Below are 10,904 nucleotides of genomic sequence, written 5' to 3'. Positions count from 1 at the left end.
CCCGGAGAGCCGCGCCCGCCCCCGCCCCGAGTCCCCTGAACGCCCCGGGCTTTTGACCAGGCTGCCGCCACCAGCTCCGCGCGGGAGTCGGGATCCTCCCAGCTCCGCGAGCCCGAGCCAAAGCCGGAGGGGTCTGTGTCTCCCGGCAGGGCCCCGCCCTAGCCTCCTCATTCCTGGCCAATCCTTCCGTATCTCAATGCGAGGAAATCAAACCGTGAATTACGTGTCCAAGGTGGCCCTGGCTGAGTCATAAAGCTGAAAAGGATACTTGTGATCATCAATACCAGGGCTACGTATGTTGATTTTCTAGTAGTCACATCAAAAGAGCAAAAAGAAGCAGGTGAAATTAATTTTAATAATAGATTTATTGAAACCAATATATGCAAAATATTTCAAAAAAAACTCAATATTCAACGATTCATAATATATTTTACATTTTTAACTTTGAAATCTGTCATGTATTTTATACAAACTAGCCACATTTCATAGTCAAGTGTGGACCGAGGTGGGAGATCACTCTATTTTATAGGAGGAAACAGGCCCAGAGAGGTGAGGGGATATGACCTAGGCCTGGCAGCTGGCGTGAGACAGCCAGGTCTTCTGAGATCAGCCCCGGGACTGGTCCGTCAGCTTTTTTTGTTTGTTTCTTAAAGGATATACTTTTCAAGGTGAAACTGGAAAGCTCTCCAGTGTCTTACACATTGCATTAAAAGTTAAAATATTTCCGTTTATTTTTTGGTAAACCATTTTTTGTTTTTTCTTAAGAAGTCATCACTTATTGACTTAACTCTAGAGTATGGTAGACCTAAAATAGGTTTTATACTCCTATTTTTCTAACTGAGAAAAATAGGCATAAAATTTATATACATTATTAAAAATCACTTAGTGTGATAGAGGTGAGACTCATGCCCTCTGCTCTGTCCATCGATGCCAGTGAACATGTAATTAAAAAGTCACCAGTCATCTGATACCCTGGTGGACCAGAGTAGCTCTGATCCTAGTATTTATAACATGCTGCTGCTAAGTCGCTTCAGTCGTGTCCGACTCTGTGCGACCCCATAGACGGCAGCCCACCAGGCTCCCCCGTCCCTGGGATTCTCCAGGCAAGAACACTGGAGCGGGTTGCCATTTCCTTCTCCAATGCATGAAAGTGAAAAGTGAAAGTGAAGTCGCTCAGTCGTGTCCAACTCTTCGAGACCCCATGGACTGCAGCCTACCAGGCTCCACTGTCCATGGGATTTTCCAGGCAAGAGTACTGGAGTGGGGTGCCATTTCCTTCTCTTCTACAACATGCATGTTAATACAATCACTCTCTTTTTACCTGGAAAGTTGTCTTTTCATTATACTGTGTATGGGTTCTCATATCCCTCTAGGGACAGACCTAACTCATTAGATCCCTTATTATGGGTCTTCTTGGTTTCCTTTTCACCTGGTTCCAATGTCTAAATTAATTTCAATTCAATAAACTTACACTCTGCCAGAATGAGCCTGACATCAGAGATACAGAGATGTATGAAAACCAGTCCCTGCACGTGGATGGACACCCCATGGACTTTAGCATGTCATCTTTTATGACAGTTTTACTTTATGTCTCTATTACTGAATTGTGATCTCTTTTAACTCCCTAAACAGGGATTATGCCTGTGACTCCCGAAAATATTTGCATGCACTTGTAAAAATGAATGAATATATTTCATATGGCTAGAGTATTAACAGGCTTCCCTGGTGGCTCAGACAGTAAAGAATCTGCCTGCAATGCAAGAGACCCGGGTTCGATCTCTGGGTCAGGAAGATCCTCTGGAGAAGGGAATGGCAACCCACTCCAGTATTCTTGCCTGGAGAATTCCATGGACAAAGGAGCCTGGCAGTCTACAGTCCACGGGGTTGAAAGGAGTTACACACGATTGAGCGACTTTCATTTTCAGAGCATTAATGTCTGAAGATTAAGCTATCAAAATGAGAGACACCATATGAAAAAGGGGAAACTAAATAAACCCTAAAATTTCAGAAAGAAGCAATCTCAACATGAATCAGCTCTGAATTTCATGCTGATGTAATAGCCCGAAATTTGGAAGAGTTTAAAAACATCAATATTCCCATGAAAAAGGCTCTATTCTATGACTTAAAACTCTTGCCCAGAACAGATTTCTAGCAAACATATCAGAAGCAATCACCATTTAAAATAATCTTTTTTACTTTATTGTCTGCCCCCAGCCCGCCTTATTGAAGTATAATTGACAAATAAAATTGTAAGATAATTAAAGAGTATATCTTGGTGATTTGACATACATAGACATTGTGAAAGGATTTCCGCCATCAAGTTATCACATTTATCATCTTACATATTTATCCTTCTTCCCTCCCTTGGTGAGAGTATTTAAGTTCAACTCTCAGAAAATATCAGTGATACATTACAGTGTTATCGACTATGGCTGCCGTGTTACACAGTAGATCCCCTGACTTTATTCATCTTACGGCTAAAAGAATGAACCCTTTTACCAACCTCTTCCTGCTTTCCCCACCCTCTTGTCCCTGCCAACCACTTTTATACTCTCTGTTTCTATGAGTTTGACCTATTATTATTCTACATATGAGTGATGCCATGCGGTACTTGTCTTTGTCTAGTTATTTCACTTAACACAAAACTCTCAAGGCCCATGCATGTTGCAGCAAATGGCAGGATTTCCTTTCTCATGCGAAATAATAGTCTGCTGTATATGTATACCACATCTTCTTTATTCATTTATCCATTGGCAGACACTTAGGTTGTTTCCATACTTTGGCAATTGTGAATAATGCTGGGTGAATGTGGAAGTACAAATATCCAGGGAATCCCCTACTTGCCCAGTGGTTAAGACACTGTGCTTCCAATGCAGGGGGCACGGGTTTGAGTCCTGATTGGGAAAGTAAGATCCTACATGCTGTGTGGTGTCAAAAACAAACAAAAAGAAGTATAGATAAAGATCCTACATGCTGTGTGGTGTCAAAAACAAACAAAAAGAAGTATAGATATCCAGGTACAAACCCAGAAGTGAGATTGCTGGATCTTACTTTATTGTCTTGATAATTATAATTATTCCTTCCACATTTGTAAGGGATTTTAGATTGTATAAAGGTTTTTACATATTTGAATGTTTTATACATATTACAACTATTACTGACATTTCCCTGGGAATTCTTCGGGTTGGTCCTTTGTGTGAGCTCACTTCTTCAACTCTGCCTGCTCTGGCATCATCTCGTCTATGTTAAGGCCCATGAAATAACCGATTAGTCATCAAATAACTATTTAAGGAGCATCCACAGGGTACATAGTTCAACCTTGGATTTCTGAAAGTCCAGCCTCTCATTTATTATAACTTCACTAAACAGTATCCAATGTTTTAGAGATGAACAAGGTCACCACCTTGTTATTCTAATACTAGCAATCATAACAATAACATGACTTAGATTTAATGTACACCGCATTTCTTGATGGAATTCTGATTACTCTGCAAATAACAGCTATTATTTTTTTTTAATGACCAAAGCAGGAAATGGCTTGAGGCCAGTTTCTCAAAATGGGACATGGAGATTTTTGTGAGAAGCTTCTAGCTACATAAAATAATTTCTGACATTGAATAGACCAGAAGGAAATGATTAAGGGAAAAAATGTGGTCAAGGAAAAAGATTGTGATGACACACAAGAGGAAGAAAGGCTAAGTAAACACCTAAAAGGTTTGTGCTGATATTTGGTTAGATCTATTTATGTAATATTTACTGAATGTGTGTGCACATGCCTTATCAGTAGACTTTCTGTTGAGCTGCTTCAGATCATCTGAGTTGGAGAGTTGTTTTGCTCAGTTGCTAAGTCACATCTCTTTGTCACCCCATGGACTGTGGCCTGCCAGGCTCCTCTGTTCATGGGACTTCTCAGACAAGAATACTGGAGTGGCTTGCCATTTCCTTCTTCAGAGGATCTTCCTGACCTAGTGATCAAATCTGCATTGGCAGGCAGATTCTTTACCACTGAGCCACCAGGGAAGCCCAGTTTGGGGAGAGCTGCCATCTAAGTTCTGTCATCATCTGCTTTACCTTGGGTTTCTGAAAGAGCAAACTATAAATAGTAACTGACTTCACTTCTTAATTTCCCATTCACACTTTTGCCCACTGTGTGCCAGCTCCACCTTCCTACTCCTCTTTACCTGACTTTCTTATCACCAAACCCAATTACCATTTTTCATTGAAATCATAACAGCTTCATTGCTTTGACAAAGCTGATTCCTTCTTCCTTAGATTCAATTTTCTATGTGGTAAACACTCCAGATCCTCCTTATAGTCGTCTGATGTTATGCAACTGTCTCCTTCATGGGCTGTCCCTGAGCCCTCCTTTAAGATGTGAGTCTTCCCCAGGATTCTATCCTTTCTTCAGTGCTTTTGTTTATCTATACTCTACCTTGGAGAAACTTGCCCAATCTCATGATTTTAAATATTTCCTTTATGCTAATAACTCCCAAATCTGTTTTTCCAGTTCAGATCTCTCCCTTAAGCTTCTATGGAACACAGCCATCTGGTTTTCTCACATTTGTTTACATTACCACGTATATATATTGACAGCAAGAAATCAGGAATCAGTCTCAGTTTCCCCCTCTCTTTCATCTCCCATGATCTACTGATCAATCAAATCCCACCAGTTCTGTCATCAGTTTATTCCCTCCTCACCATCCTTATGACCTAGGACTAGTTTCAGCCCTGACTGTTGCTCACCTGATTTATTACAATATTTCCTTAACTGATCACCCAGCTTCTAGGCTTGTACTCTCAAAAAACAGTCTTCCCTGCTAACCTGATTTCTCAAAAATGTAAATTACATCTCTGTCTAAAATCTGCATGCTCTTGATCTGGTGCTTCTGAAGAATTAAATTCAAGATTCGCAGCACAACATTTAAGGTCCCCACTATTTCTCCAGCTTCATCTCCAACACCTCTCTGCCTTATAGCTAGTGAACTGCTATTATCCCCATAGAGACCTTGCTGGGCTTCCCAGGTGGTGCTGGTGGTAAAGAATCTGCCTGCCAATGCAGGAGACATAAGGCATTGGGTTTGAGCCCTGGGTTGGGAAGATCTCCTGGAGGAGGAAGTGGCAACCCACTCCAATATTCTTGCCTGGAGAATAGACAGAGGAGACTGGCGGGCTACAGTCCATAGGGTTGCAATGAGTCAGACATAACTGAAGAGACTTAGCACGCATGCACAGAGAGCTTGTATCCAGATGCCACATCTTTGCTCCCCCTATTTCCACCCCTGAAATGTTTTCTCCCCTGTCCCAACACCCATCAACTTAATATACCTGGCTAATTCCTTTAAGGGGCTTCCCTTGTGGCTCAGCTGGTAAAGAATCTGCCTGGAATGCGGGAGACCTGGGTTTGATCCCTGGGTTGGGAAGATTCCCTGGAGAAGGGAAAGGCTACCCACTCCAGTATTCTGGCCTGGAGAAATCCATGGACTATACAGTCGGGCACGACTGAGCAACTTTCACTTTCACTTTCAACTGCTTTAAGATTCAGCTCAGGCAGCTGCTACCTCCAGGAAATCCCCCCAACACCTCGTTTATGGTTGTATAGATTCCTTTTCTTTGGTCTCATAAGAGCATATAATTGTGCCTACCACATGGAATTAAATATAACTTATGTATAGGTTTTCCACATTCAACAGGCAAGCAGGGAACTTGCCTTTGGTAGTCTCAGTTTTTCCAGCACTCAGCATTATGTTTGTGCTTCACAAGATGACCTCTGAGTGAGTTAGTCAACTTACAAACAAATTAACTAACGAACGTAAAAAGATACGAGCAGCATGAGATGTCACAGGGCAGTGTATGATTACAATCCAAACAACCACTTAGAAACTTAGAAACAAATCCATCATTTTGGGCAGAAGTAATTTTGGATCAGGGAGAGGACAGAGCAGAATTGGAATTGACAATAGAAAATTAACAAAAGGTATGGATGTGGGAAAACTGATGACAGTAGAATCTCAACTACTAATTGATTCATTAGAAAAAATAAAAGAACGTTATCTAAAATTCATTTAGAAAACATTTCAAGATCAGGACTCTCCAGTCAAGAAACAAGGGTGGCTACAAACCCAGGGACTGTAGACTCAGCATGATTCCAAACACAGAGGAAATTCTAAAATGAAAAAGTGTAGATTAAGTGAAATCCCTCCATGCTGAATGTTAAAACTCCTCCCCCACCTTCAGCAGACCACCTATAACGCTCAGTTTCAAAACTGCAGACCTTATACACTTCTTTCCACTCACCTCATCACTCCTGATCCTTTTCTCTTCCATTCTAGAAGGCGACTGGAGTCCCTGGTGGTCCAGTGATTAAGAATCTGTCTTCCAAAGCATGGGATCAAAGCATAGGGTTTGATCCCTAGTAGGGTAACTAGCAGGCTGAGACAAACAGCTTGTGTACCCCAGTGAAGACCCAGAACAGCCTAAAAAAAGAAAAAGAAAAGGGGATTGGAGAATTTTCTAGGAATAAACAATGGCATCAAAAACAACAAAACAGCTGGTCCCCTCCACTCACACTACTGTTTTTTTTTTTTTTACTTTAGTGCCTCACTCATTCTATGATCAGAAAATTAAAGCTCACCAGATTAAAGAACGCCTCCAAATTAAAATAGACCAAAATAAATAGGAAAAAGGGAACTTTGAAGAAACACAGAGAGAAGAAAGGAAGACAATCAAAAAGCTATACCAGAATCATCAAAGTCATAAGAACGGGATTACATTAAAAAGAACAAGCAGGGAACAAGGAAGAGTTCTTGGAAACCAAATATATGGTAGCTAAAATAAGAAGTTTCGATAGAAACACCAGAAGAAATGTTGATGAAATCTTCTAGATAGTGAAATAAAAAGACAAAGATGTAGAAATAGATAAGAAGAGATGGGGGGAAAATAGAGAATTCGTTCAAGGAGAAGAGTCTGACTAATAAGAGTACCATGAAGGGAGAACATACAAACAGAGGAGATAATCTTAGAAGTAATTCAATAAAATAACCAAAATGGAAGAATGGCTATCTAGATTCACTGGACACACTGAATACCCAGTGGATAGAAAATTCTCCTAACAGAGACAAAAAGTTCAGAAAGAAAAAAGAAATCCTGGTTTCTGACAAAAGATTGAGACTCAGCAAGGCATTGCAGAAGCCCTGGAAGATACAGGACAACGGAGCAAGGCCTTCAACATTCTGAGAATTTTATAGCCAGTTACAATGTTAATTAAGTAGCAGAGCAGAATTAAGATATTGTTAGAGAGGAAGGATAATGTACATTTTTACTCCTTTGTCATAAAATCACTGAGCGGATATGATCCAACCAAAAAAAGGAAAAAGCCAAAAATGAGGAGACCTGGGTATCAGGAAAGAGAAGATAGTACACAAGAGATGGGTTAGGGAAGTTCTAGAAGAGAGTTATGCAGCATCCCTACAGAGCCCAGATTAGAGCAAGAAGACAGTGGCCTCCAGGAGGGGTTTCTCCAGGAAAATCAGGACAGGAGGGATACTTGATGTGACTTTCTGAAAAACACTAGAGAAAAAGTGATTAAAAAAAAAAAAAACCCAACTAAACACTTTTAAAAATGAGGCAGCTTTTAATCACAGGAAGTTCAAAACAGTTTTACAATAAACCTAATATAACTATAGCATATTGTTTGTCCTGGGTGGCCTCACAATAAGACAAATACTGGACAGCAATTTAACCAAAACTTGTGTATATTGTATATGAGAGGTGGAGGTAGGGAAAGAGGGAATCTGGAATAATACAAAGGTGCTGAGTCTTTACCTTATTAGGAAGTCAAAAGATAAATCCTAAAATTGATCTAACAAGAAATAACAGCATAAGCATATTACTTAAAAATGTGGTGGTAACCCACCTCCCCCCTCAAAAAAAGGAATTAAAGGATGGATCTCAGGGGTAGAAAAGGATGGGGGAATGGACTCTTTTTCAATCTAAGCCTCATAGTACTTAAAAAATTTTTATGTATTCAGTTCAGTTCAGTTCAGTTTAGTCGCTCAGTCGTGTCTGACTCTTCGTGACCCCATGAATCGCAGCACGCCAGGCCTCCCTGTCCATCACCATCTCCCGGAGTTCACTCAGACTCACGTCCATCAAGTCAGTGATGCCATCCAGCCATCTCATCCTCTGTCGTCCCCTTCTCCTCCTGCCCCCAATCCCCTCCCAGCATCAGAGTGTTTTCCAATGAGTCAACTCTTCGCATGAGGTGACCAAAGTACTGGAGTTTCAGCTTCAGCATCATTCCCTCCAAAGAAATCCCAGGGCTGATCTCCTTCAGAATGGACTGGTTGGATTACCTTGATCAAAAAGGGTATTTCCCTCAAGTCTAGGAATTCAAACTTCTTGTTCTACCTCAACATTTTACTGGTCAACCATAGATGCATTCAATTAAGTGCATTCTGATAAGTATTTCAGGGTAGATACTTGAAGTGGCAAATTTCTAAAAATTCTAGTGTTGTAGCTGGTGTGTGAACAAGAAAAAGTAGTTGCCACCTGCCTATCTGGTACTGTTTCCCGATTTCTCTCTAGAAAAATATTAGTTCTTATTGTATTAGTTATCCTTCACCGTGTAACAAATGATCACAAAACTTTAGTGGCTTAAAACAACAAACATTTATTATCTTCAGTTTTTGTAGGCACTGTTACTTGCCCATCTGGTACTGTTTCCCAATTTCTCTCTAGAAAAATATTAGTTTTTATCATGTTAGTTGTCCATCACCATGTAACAAATGATCACAAAACTTAGTGGCTTAAACAACAAACACATTATCTTCAGTTTTTTGGGTCAGCAGTTCAGGAACAGCTGAACTGGGGTGCATGACTTATTTCTCATGATGTTGCAATCAAGCCGAGAGCTTCAGTCATCTGAAGGCTTGCCTAGGCCTGGAGGCTCTGCTTCCAAGATGGCTAACTCACATGGCTATTGGCAGAAGGTCTCAGTTCCTTGATGGCTGTTCCTTTCCATGTGAGTCTCTCCACAGGTCTGCCGATGTGTCTTCTTAGCATGATGGATGGCTTCCCTCAGAGGGAGTGATTCAAGTCAGAGTACGGAGGAAGCCCGAATGCCTTTTAAGGCCTAGCCTCAATGGCTGTGTACCATCACTTTCACTTCATTCAATTTGTCCGAAACATGTTGCTAGACCCAGGGGAAGGAAATTAGGCTCCACTTCTTGAAGTGGGAAGTATCAAAGCATTTGTGTACATATTTTAAAACCACAACACCTATCAATGCTACATTAGGTTAGGAGACTATCTGTAAATGATTTATTGAGGATCTAAATACAGCTCATCACTGTTCATTATGAAATCACTTTTAATGATCCTTTCCTCAATAACTAAGATATGGCCTAACTTCTCACCTCACTTCTTCTCTGCTCTGCAGTATTTTAAGTGCCTTGAGAACTGATGACATTTCTTAGTGTTTTTGTATCCCTGTATATCTATCACAGTGTTTAACATATTCACAAATTTATTCAATAATATATATGTGTATGTACATGTGTATAGATGCTTTCAAATTGTGGTGCTGGAAAAGTCTCTTGAGACTGCAAGGAGATTAAACCAGTCAATCCTAAAGGAAATCAACCTTAAATACTCATCTGAAGGACTTATGCTAAAGCTGAGGCTTCAATACTTTGGCCGCCAGATGTGAAGACCTGACTCATTGGGAAACACCCTGATGCTGGGAAATAGTAAAGGCAAAAGGAGAAGGGTGTGACAGAGGATGAGATGGTTAGATAGCATCACCAACTCAATGGATATCAATCTGAGCAAACTCTGGGAGATAGTGGAAGACAAAGGATACACAGTCCCTATGCACGTGTGTGTGTGTGTGTGTGTGTGTGTGTGTGTGTATAAAACCATCTTCTGAGGATACAATAATGAACAAGAAATAGTCATAGTTCTTGTTCTCTTAGAATTTATAGTCTCCTTGGGGAAAAGACACATTTAATTGCATTTAAATATTTGAGCACACTTATGAATGTACACTTACCAATTCAGTTACATTTTCTGATGGACAGGGATACAGTCTTAGAGGTGTATATAAAAAAGGAACAGGACTGTTCTGTTGTAGGCATAGAGAAAATAGATAGGAAGTTCAGCTGAAGGGGAATTTTGCCAGATGGGTGAACAAGAGTCAAAGGAGTGTAAAATATTGGTGTATGTTGAACTAACACACCAGTACTTATAAATATTTATTGAATTGAATCAAACTGAGGTGCCTTTTTTCTTCTTTGCCTCTTCTTCTCTTCTTTACTTCTTGATGTCAGAGGTGAAATACTCTGGTATTGATAGACTAGTTAGACCAGAATAATTGCACCTGAGTGGGAGAAGGGACTAACCCTGCTCAGTCCACCTTCCTTGTTTATTGTCTAACTGCAATTTCCAGTTATATTTGGAAAAAACCAGAATAGAATATTCACACAATGTCCGTAAGATTTTTTCCCAGTAAATTCGAAGACATCTTTTATATTTTCTAATATTTTAATTTCCTAACAAAATTTTTGGTAGTTAAATTTACTTAAATTTGAACTTCATATGCATACATAGGATATACCTATTGAAATTCAAACATCAGAGCCGCTGGATGAGATGACAGCAAATGGAGTCGGGAATGCGACTGATTCTGTTGAAACAACTACAAATTCTCTCCAGGAATAATGCTGAGAAGAGGTACAGCAATGTGGATCTGTACCACAAAATTTGAGGTCATTACTACTCTTAAATAATTTAAAATAACACTATTGAATACTTGGGGCTTCCCTGCTGGCTCAGTGGTAAAGATTCTGCCTGCTAGTGCAGGAGATGCAAGAGACATGGGTTTGATCCCAGAGTTTGGAAAAGCCCCT

Source organism: Bos indicus, chromosome 10 (assembly GCF_029378745.1).
Source record: "Bos indicus isolate NIAB-ARS_2022 breed Sahiwal x Tharparkar chromosome 10, NIAB-ARS_B.indTharparkar_mat_pri_1.0, whole genome shotgun sequence".
NCBI classification, from domain to species: domain Eukaryota; kingdom Metazoa; phylum Chordata; class Mammalia; order Artiodactyla; family Bovidae; genus Bos; species Bos indicus.
The sequence above is the reverse complement of the archived record's forward strand: the minus strand, read 5'-3'. Positions refer to the sequence as shown.